Below are 9,987 nucleotides of genomic sequence, written 5' to 3'. Positions count from 1 at the left end.
TCTAACGTGTGATTGTTTGTGTGGTGTGTGGTGTGTGTGTGTTTTGTGTGTGTGTGTGGGTTGTGTATTGTTGTGTGTGTGTTGTGTGTATTGTGTAGTGTTAGTGAAATCTCGCACTAAAGCCTGGTCGTATCCTGTAACTCACCTTTCTTCAAAGTGTATTATAGCTTGTTGGAGAGAAGCAGAGAGCTCAAGAAAGAGGAAGGAGGAAGGGAGGAGCTATTAAGAGAGTAGGTATGAGGCGATTAGAGAAGGTAGAAGGAGTAGATCATGCTGGACGAGAGTGTAGGAGATAGCTAGGACGAGAAGCTTTTAAATTGAGAAAGTGAGAAGAATGTCTTTTAATTTGAGAAGAGGAGAGGAGAGGCTGTTAAATTGAGAAGAGAAGAGAAGAGGAGAGATAATATCTATCATTGTATTGGTGTGTAGGTGTTGTTACAGCAGAGAGGCTGCTGGTAGTTAGTTTACTCTGTGTGTGTGCGGCTGCTTGCGGCTGCGTGCGGCTGTGTGCGGATGTGTGCGGCTGTGTGTCTATGGCTGCTGGTAGTTACATTACTCAGGGTAATAGAGAATGTTGTCTTTCGGAGAGCTTAAATCTTTTCTCCAAAGTGACTTAAATTTAAGTATGAGAAAATGTATTCTGTAAAATGTATCTGTGTGGTAATTGAACCCACACCCTACTCCCTCCCCCCTCCCTTGTAGTTTACTAAGGGTAAATGGAGGTGTGGAGGTGGTTGTCTTTAGGAAGATTCTTCTTCACCATGTGGATCATTACTGATATTTCTGATAACACTGAACACTGAAGATTTAGATAATGTAATAAAATAACAATAATAACATTGTCCTTAATCTAACACTTTTATCTAAAATGACTTACTGTTGTAAAGTTAAGATTTACTGATATGAAAAATGTTTTCAGAAAATGTAATTTAATGATTTATTGAGCCCACAACCTACAGTACTCCCTCTCCCACTTAGTTTTCTTTGTCTCTCTCCATCCATCTCTTCCTCCCCCTCTCTTCCTCGTCGCCTTCCCTTCCCTCCCTTCCCACCCTTCCCTCCCTTCCCATCCTTCCCTTCCCTTCCCTTCCCATCCTTCCCTTCCCACCCTTCCCTTCCCATCCTTCCCTTCCCATTCCTTTCCCTTCCCTTCCCATCCTTCACCTTCCCTTCCATCCTTTCCCTTCCCACCCTTCCCTTCCCTTCCCACCTTCCCTTCCCTTCCCAACTCCTTCCCACCCTTCCCTTCCCATCTTCCCATCCTTCCCATCCTTCCCTTCCCTTCCCATCCTTCCCTTCCCATACCTTCCCCCCTTCCTCATCCTTCCCTTCCCATCCTTCCCACCCTTCCCATCCTTCCCTTCCCCTCCCTTCCCATCCTTCCCTTCCCATTCCCTTCCCATCCTTGTCCCTTCCTTCCCATCCTTCCTTCCTTCCACCTTCCCTTCCTTCCCATCCTTCCCTTCCCATCCTTCCCTTCCCTTCCTCCCTTCCCTTCCCTTTCCCATCCTTTCCTTCCCATCCCTTCCTTCCCTCCTTCCCTTCCCTTCCCTTCCATCCTCCCTTTCCCATCCTTCCCCACCCTTCCTCTTCCCTTCCCATCCTTCCCTTCCATCCTTCCCCTCCCTTCCCATCCTTCCCTTCCCATCCTTCCCTTCCCCTCCTCCATCCTTCCTTCCCTTCCCCCATCCTTCCCTCCCTTCCCTTCCCTTCCCATCCTTCCCTTCCCTTCGTTCCATCCTTTTCCTTCCCACCCTTCCCTTCCCTTCCCATCCTTTTCCCTTCCACCCTTCCCTTCCTATTTCCATTCCCATCCTTCCCTTCCCATCCTTCCCTTCCCCCCTTCCCTTCCCTTCCCATCCTTACCGCTTTCCTTCCCTTCCCATCCTTCCCTCTCCCTTCCCCTCCTTCCCTTCCCACCCTTCACCTTCCCTTCCCATCCTTCCTTCCCTTCCTTCCCTTCCATCCTTCCCTTCCCTTTCCCATCCTTCCTTCCCATCCTTCCCCATCCTCCCTTCCCATCCTTCCCTTCCTTCCTCCTTCCCTCCCGTTCCCATCCCCTTCCCCTATCCTTCCCTTCCCTCCCCTCAGCCTTCCTTCCCATCCTTCCCTTCCCATCCTTCCCTCATCCCCCTTCCCTTCCCCCTTCCTTCCTTCCCATCCTTCCCATCCTTTCCCTTCCCTTCCACCTCCGCTTCCTCTTCCCATTCCTTCCCTTCCCATCCTCCTTTCCCATCCTTCCTTCGAATCTTCCCCCCTTCCCTTCCCACCCTATCCCTTCCCTTCCCATCCTTCCCTTCCCTTCCCATCCTTCCCTTCCCTTCCCTTCCCATCCTTCCCTTCCCTTCCCATCCTTCCCTTCGATTCCCATCCTTCCCTTCCCACCCTTCCCTTCCCTTCCATCCTTCCTTCCCTTCCCATCCTTTCCCTTTCCCTTCCCATCCTCTTCCCTTCCATCCTTCCCTTCGTTCCCATCCCTTCCCTTCCCACCCTTCCCTTCCCATCCTTCCCTTCCCTTCCCTTCCCTTCCCTCCTTCCCTTCGTTCCCATCCTTCCTTCCCCCCTTCTCCCTTCCCTGTTTTCCCTTTTTTTTTCCCCCCCCCATCCGCCCTTCCCTTCCCTCCTTCCCTTCCTTCCATCCTTCCTTCCCTCCCCTCACTTTCCCCCCCCCCCACCCGCCCCCCCCCCCCCACCCCCCCCACCCCCCCCCCCCCCCCTTCCCCCCCCCCCCACCCCCCCCCCCCCCCCCCCCCCCCCCCCCCCCCCCCCCCCCCCCCCACCCACCCCCCCGTCCCCCCCCCCCCCCCCCCCCCCCCCCCCCCCCCCCCCCGCCTCCCCCCCCCCCACCCACCCCCCCCCCCCCCCCCCCCCCCCCCACCCCCCCCCCCCCCCCCCCCCCCCCCCCCCCCCCCCCACCCCCTCCCCCCCCCCACCCCCCCCCCCCCCCCCCCCCCCCCACCCCCCCCCCCCCACCCCCCCCCCCCCCCCCCCCCCCCCCCCCCCCCCCCCCCCCCCCCCCCCCCCCCCCCCCCCCCCCCCCCCCCCCCCCCTACTTCCCTTCCCCCCTTCCCTTCCCATCCTTCCCTTCCCTTCCCTTCCCATCCTTCCCTTCCCTCCCCTCCCTTCCCTTCCCATCCTTCCCTTCCCTTCCTTCCCTTCCCCCTCCTTCCCTTCCGTCCCATCCTTCCCTTCCCTTCCTTCCCTTCCCATCCTTCCCTTCCCTTCCCATCCTTCCCTTCCCTTCCCTTCCCTTCCCTTCCCATCCTTCACTTCCCTTCCCTTCCCCTTCCCATTCCCATCCTTCCCTTCCTTCCCGTCCCTTCCCTCCCTTCACCTTCCCTTCCCTTCCCTCCCCTCTCCCTTCCCTCCCTTCCCATCCTTCCCTTCCCTTCCCTTCCCTTCCCATCCTTCCTTCCCTTCCCTTCCATCCTTCCCTTCCCTTCCCTCCCCTCACTTCCCTTCCCCTCACTTCCCTTCCCATCCTTCCCTTCCCTCTCCTTCCCTTCCCTTCCCTATCCTTCCCTTCCCTCTTCCCTACCTCCCTTCCTTCCCTTCCCATCCTTCCCTTCCCATCCTTCCTTCCCACCTTCCCTTTCCTCACTTCCCTTCCCCTCATTCCCTTCCATCCTTCCCTCCTCCCCTCCTCCCTTCCATTCCCTTCCCTTCCCCATCCTTCCCTTCCCATCCTTCCCTTCCCTCCCCCCACTTCCCTTCCCCTCACTTCCCTTCCCATCCTCCCCTTCCCATCCTTCCCTTCCCTCCCCTCACTTCCCTTCCCCTCACTTCCCTTCCCATCCTTCCCTTCCCTTCCCTTCCCATCCTTCCCTTCCCATCCTTCCCTTCCCTTCCCTTCCCTTCCCTTCCCTTCCCATCCTTCACTTCCCTTCCCTTCCCTTCCCATCCCATCCTTCCCTTCCCTTCCCTCCCCTTCCCTCCTTCCCTTCCCTCCCTCCCTCACTTCCCTTCCCTTCCCTCCGTCCCTGCCCTTCCGCTTCCCTCCTTCCCATTTCCTTCCCTTCCCTTCCATCCTTCCCTTCCCCTTCCCATCCTTCCCTTCCCTCCCCTCTACTTCCCTTCCCCTCACTTCCCTTCCCATCCTTCCCTTCCCTTCCCATCCTTCCCTTCCCTCCCTTCCCTTCCCCCTTCCCAACCTTTCCCTTCCCATCCCTTCCCTTCCCTCCCCTCACTTCCCTTCCCTTCCCCTCCTTCCCTTCCCATCCTTCCTCCCATCCTTTCCTTCCCTCCCCTCACTTCCCTTCCCCTCACTTCCCTTCCCATCCTTCCTTCCCTCCTCCTCCCTTCCTTCCCTTCCCTTCCCTTCACTTCCCTCCTTCCTCCTTCCCTTCCCACTCCCCCCACTTCCCTTCCCCTCACTTCCCTTCCATCCTTCCCCTTCCCATCCTTCCTTCCCTCCCTCACTTCCCATTCCCCTCCTCCCTTCCCATCCTTCCCTTCCCTTCCCATCCTTCCCTTTCCCTCCCCCTCCTTCCCTTCCCATCCTTCCCTATCCCAGCCTTCCCTTCATTCCCATCACCTTCCCTATCCCACCCTTCCCTTCCCTTCCCATCCTTCCCCTTCCCTTCCCTCCTTCCTTCCCTTTCCCATCCTTCCCTTCCCATCCTTCCCTTCCCATCCTTCCCTTCGATTCCCATCCTTCCCTTCCCACCCTTCCCTTCCCTTCCCATCCTTCCCTTCCCTTCCCTTCCCTTCCTTCCCATCCTTCCCTTCCCTTCCCATCCTTCCCTTCATTCCCATCCTTCCTTCGATTCCCATCCTTTCCCTTCCACCCTTCCCTTCCCCTTCCCTCTTCCCTTACTTTCCTTCCCTTCCCTTCCCATCCTTCCTTCCCATCCTTCCCTTCCCATCCTTCCCTTCATTCCCCATCCTTCCCTTCCACCCTTTCCCTTCCCATCCTTCCCTTCCCTTCCCTTCCCATCCTTCCCTCGTTCCCTCCTTCCCTTCCCACCCCTTCCCTTGCCCTTCCCATCCTTCCTTCCCTTCCCTTCCCTTTCCCATCCTTCCCTTCCCTCCCCTCACTTCCTTCCCTTCCCCTCCTTCCCTTCCCTCCTTCCCTTCCTTCCCTTCCCATCCTTACCTTCCTCCCCTCACTTATCCCTTCCCACATCCTTCCCTTCCCATCCTTTCCCTTCCCTTCCCATCCTTCCCTTCCCTCTCCCTTCCTTCCCTTCCACCTTCCCTTCCCTCCCTCCTTTCCCTTCCCTTCCCATCCTTCCCTTCCCTTCCCTTCCCATCCCATCCTTCCCTTCCCTTCCCTTCCCTCCCCTTCCCTTCCCTTCCCTTCCCTCCCCTCACTTCCCTTCCCTTCCCATCCGTCCCTTCCCTTCCCTTCCCTTCCCATCCTTCCCTTCCCTTCCCTTCCCTTCCCATCCTTCCCTTCCCTTCCCTTCCCCATCCTTCCCTTCCCTCCCCTCCCCTCACTTCCCTCCCCTCACTTCCCTTCCCATCCTTCCTTCCCTTCCATCCTTCCTTCCCTTCCTTCCCTTCCCATCCTTCCCTTCCCTCCCCTCATTCCCTTCCCTCCATCCTTCCCTTCCCATCCTTCCCTTCCCCTCCTTCCCTTCCCTCCCCTCACTTCCCTTCCCCTCACTTCCCTTCCCACTCCTTCCCTTCCTCCCTCACTTCCTTCCCTTCCCTTCCCATCCTTCCCTTCCCATCCTTCCCTTCCCTCCCCCCACTTCCCTTCCCCTCACTTCCCTTCCCATCCTTCCCTTCCCATCCTTCCCTTCCCTCCCCTCACTTCCCTTCCCTCACTTCCCTTCCCATCCTCCTCCATTCCCTCCCTACCCTCCTCACTTCCCTCCCATCCTTCCCTTCCCTCCTTCCCTTCCCTTACCTTCCCTTCCCTTCCTTCCCTTCCCATCCCTTCCTTCCATTTACCTTCCCCAATCCTTCCCTTCCCTTCCCTTCCCTTTCCCCATCCTTCCCTTCCCTTCCCATCCTTCCTTCCTTCTCCTTTTCCCTTCCTTTCCCTTCCCTTCCTCCTTTCCTTCCCTTCCCATCCTTCCCACCCTTCCCTTTCCCTTCCCTTCCCATCCTTCCCTTTCCCTTCCCTTCCCATCCTTCCCTTCCCTCCCCTCTACCTTCCTTCCCATCCTTCCCTTCCCATCCTTCCCTTCCCATCCTTCCCTTCGATTCCCATCCTTCCCTTCCCACCCTTCCCTTCCCTTCCCATCCTTCCCATCCTTCCCTTCCCATCCTTCCCTTCCCTTCCCATCCTTCCCTTCCCTTCCCATCCTTCCCTTCCCATCCTTCCCTTCGATTCCCATCCTTCCCTTCCCACCCTTCCCTTCCCATCCTTCCCTTCCCTTCCCATCCTTCCCTTCCCATCCTTCCTTTCGATTCCCATCCTTCCCTTCCCACCCTTCCCTTCCCTTCCCATCCTTCCCTTCCCTTCCCATCCTTCCCTTCCCTTCCCATCCTTCCCTTCGATTCCCATCCTTCCCTTCCCACCCTTCCCTTCCCTTCCCATCCTTCCCTTCCCTTCCCTTCCCATCCTTCCCTTCAATTCCCCATCCTTCCCTTCCCACCCTTCCCTTCCCTTCCCATCCTTCCCTTCCCTTCCCTTCCCTTCCCATCCTTCCCTTCCCTCCCCTCACTTCCCTTCCCTTCCCATCCTTCCCTTCCCATCCTTCCCTTCCCTTCCCATCCTTCCCTTCCCTCCCCTCACTTCCCTTCCCATCCTTCCCTTCCCATCCTTCCCTTCCCTTCCCATCCTTCCCTTCCCTTCCCATCCTTCCCTTCCCTTCCCTTCCTTCCCTCCCATCCTTCCCTTCCCCTTCCCTTCCCTTCCTTCCTTTCCCTTCCCATCCTTCCCTTCCCCTTCCTTCCCTCCCCATCCCATCCTTCCCTTCCCTCCCTCCCCTTCCCTTCCTTCCTCCCTCCCCCTCACTACTCCACTTCCCTTCCCATCCGTCCCTTCCCTTCACCTTCCCTTCCCATCCTTCCTTCCCTTCCTTTTCCCTTCCCTCCCTTCCCATCCTTCCCTTCCCTTTCCATCCTTCCCTTCCCTCCCCTCACTTCCCTTCCCCTCACTTCCCTTCCCATCCTTCCCTTCCCTTCCCATCCTTCCCTTCCCTTCCCTTCCATCCTTTCCCTTCCCATCCTTCCCTTCCCTCCCCTCACTTCCCTTCCCTTCCCATCCTTCCCTTCCCATCCTTCCCTTCCCTCCCCTCACTTCCCTTCCCCTCACTTCCCTTCCCATCCTTCCCTTCCCTCCCCTCACTTCCTTTCCCTTCCCTTCCCATCCTTCCCTTCCCATCCTTCCCTTCACTCACCCCCCACTTCCCTTCCCCTCACTTCCCTCCCATCCTTCCCTTCCCATCCTTCCCTTCCCTCCCTCGACTTCCCTTCCCCTCACTCCCTTCCCATCCTCCCCTTCCATCCTTCCCTCCCTCCCTCACTTCCCTTCCATCTTCCTCCCTCCCATCCTTCCCTTCCCTTACCTTACCTTCCCTTCCCATCCTTCCCTTCCCTTCCCTTCCCATCCTTCCCTTCCCTTCCCTTCCCTTTTCTTCCCATCCTTCCCTTCCCTTCCTTCCCATCCTTCCTTCCCTTCCCTCTTCCCTTCCTCCATCATTCCCTCCCTTCCCTTCCTTCCCTTCCCATCCTTCCTTCCTTCCCTTCCTCCTTCCCTCTTCCCTTCCCTTCCCTTCCCTCCTTCCCTTCCTTCCTTCCCTTATCTTCCCTTCCCATCCTTCCCTCCCATCCTTCCCTTCCCTTCCCTTCCCCTCCCTTCCCTTCCCTCCCCTTCCCTTCCCTCCCCTCCCTCCTTCCCTTCCTTCCCTTCCCTTCCCTTCCCATCCTTCCCTTCCTTCCCTTCCCTTCCCTTCCTCCTTCTTCCCTTCTTCCCCCTTCCCTCCCTTCCCTTCCCTTCCCTTCCCTTTCCCTCCTCCTTCCCTTCCCTCCCTTCCCTTCCATCCTTCCCTTCCCTTCCTTCCATCCTTCCCTTCCCTTTCCCTTCCATCCTTCCCTTCCCTTCCCTTCCCTTCCCATCCTTCCCCTTCCCTTCCCTTCCCTTACCATCCTCTCCCTTATCCCTTCCTTCCCTCCTCCCTTCCCTTCCCTTCCCTTCCCTTACCTTCCCTTCCCTCCTTCCCTTCCCTCCTTCCTTCCCTTCCCATCCTTCCCTTCCTCCTTCCCATCCTTCCCTTCCCTTCCTTGCCCACTTCCTCCTTCCCTTCCCTTCCATCCTTCCCTTATTCCCTTTCCTTCCCTCTCCTTCCCTTCCCTTCCCATCCTTCCCTTCCCTTCCCTTCCCATCCTTCCCTTCCCATCCTTCCCTTCGTTCCATCCTTCCCTTCCCACCCTTCCCTTCCCTTCCCTCCTCCTTCCTTCCCATCCTTCCTTCCCTTCCCATCCTTCCTCGAATTCCCATCCTTCCCTTCCCACCCTTCCCTTCCCTTCCCATCCTTCCCTTCCCTTCCCTCCCATCCCCTTCCCTTCAATTCCCATCTTCCACTCCCACCCTTCCCTTCCCTTCCCATCCTTCCCTTCCCTTCCCATCCCTTCCCTTCCCTTCCCATCCTTCCCTTCCCTCCCCTCCTCCCTCCATCTCTCCTTCCCATCCTTCCCTTCCCTTCCTCTCCCTTCCCCCTCCTTCCCTTCCTCCTTCCTCATTCCCATCCTTCCTTCCTTCCCATCCTTCCGCTTCCCTCATCCCCTTCCTCCCTTCCTTCCCTTCCCATCCCTTCCCTTCCCTTCCCTTCCTGCTTCCCTTCCCCTCCTTCCCTTCCCTTCCCTTCCCTTCCCATCCCATCCTTCCCTTCCCTTCCCTCCCCTTCCCTTCCCTTCCCTTCCCTTCCCTCCCCTCACTTCCCTTCCCTTCCCATCCGTCCCTTCCCTTCCCTTCCCTTCCCATCCTTCCCTTCCCTTCCCTTCCCTTCCCTTCCCTTCCTTCCCTTCCCTTTCCATCCTTCCCTTCCCTCCCCTCACTTCCCTTCCCCTCACTTCCCTTCCCTCCTTCCCTTCCCATCCCTTCCCTTCCCTTCCCTTCCCACCTCCTTCCCATCCTTCCCTTCCCCCCTCACTTCCCTTCCTTCCATCCTTCCCTTCCCATCCTTCTTCCCTCTCCCTCACTCCCTCCCTCACTTCCTTCCCTCCTTCCTTCCCTCCCCTCATCTTCCTTTCCCTTCCCTTCCCATCTTACTTCCCTTCCCATTCCTTCCCTTCCTCCCCCCCCTTCCCTTCCCTCACTTCCCTTCCCATCCTTCCCTTCCCATCCTTCCCTTCCCTCCCTCACTTCCCTTCCCCTCAACTTCCCTTCCCATCCTCCCTTCCATCCTTCCTCCCCTCCCTCACTTCCCTTCCCATCTTCCTTCCCATCCTTCCTTCCCTTACCTTACCTTCCCTTCCCATCCTTCCTTCCCTTTCCTTCCCATCCCTTCCCTTCCCTTCCCTTCCGCTTCCCTTCCTTCCCATACTCTTCCCTTCCCTTCCCTTCCCATCCTTCCCTTCCCTTCACCCTCCTTCCCTTTCCCTTCCATTCATTCCCTTCCCTTCCCTTCTTCCTCCCATCCTTCCCTCCTTCCCTTCCTTCCCTTCCCCTCCCTCCTTCCCTTCCTTCCCTTCCCATCCTTCCCTTCACCTTCCCTTCCCTTACCTTCCCTTCCATCCTTCCCTTCCATTCCTTCCCCTCCCTTCCTTCCCTCCTCTTCCCTTCCCTCCCCTCCCTCCCTTCCTTCCCTTCCCTCCATTCCCTTCCTTCCATCCTTCCCTTCCCTTCCCTTCCCTTCCCTTCCCATCCTTCCTTCCCTTCCCTTCCCCATCCTCCCTTCCCTTCCCTTCCTCCCATCCTTCCCTTCCCCTTCCTCTCTCCTTCCCTTCCCTTCCTTCCCATCCTTCCCTTCCTTCCCTTCCCATCCTTCCCTTCCCTTCCCTTCCCATCCCTTCCCTTCCCTTCCCTTCCCTTCCCTTCCCATCCTTCCCTTCCCTTCCCTTCCCATCCTTCCCTTCCCTTCCCTTCCCTTA

Source organism: Salvelinus namaycush, chromosome 42 (genome assembly GCF_016432855.1).
Source record: "Salvelinus namaycush isolate Seneca chromosome 42, SaNama_1.0, whole genome shotgun sequence".
In the NCBI taxonomy this organism is placed as follows: domain Eukaryota; kingdom Metazoa; phylum Chordata; class Actinopteri; order Salmoniformes; family Salmonidae; genus Salvelinus; species Salvelinus namaycush.
This window is presented reverse-complemented; position numbering follows the sequence as displayed.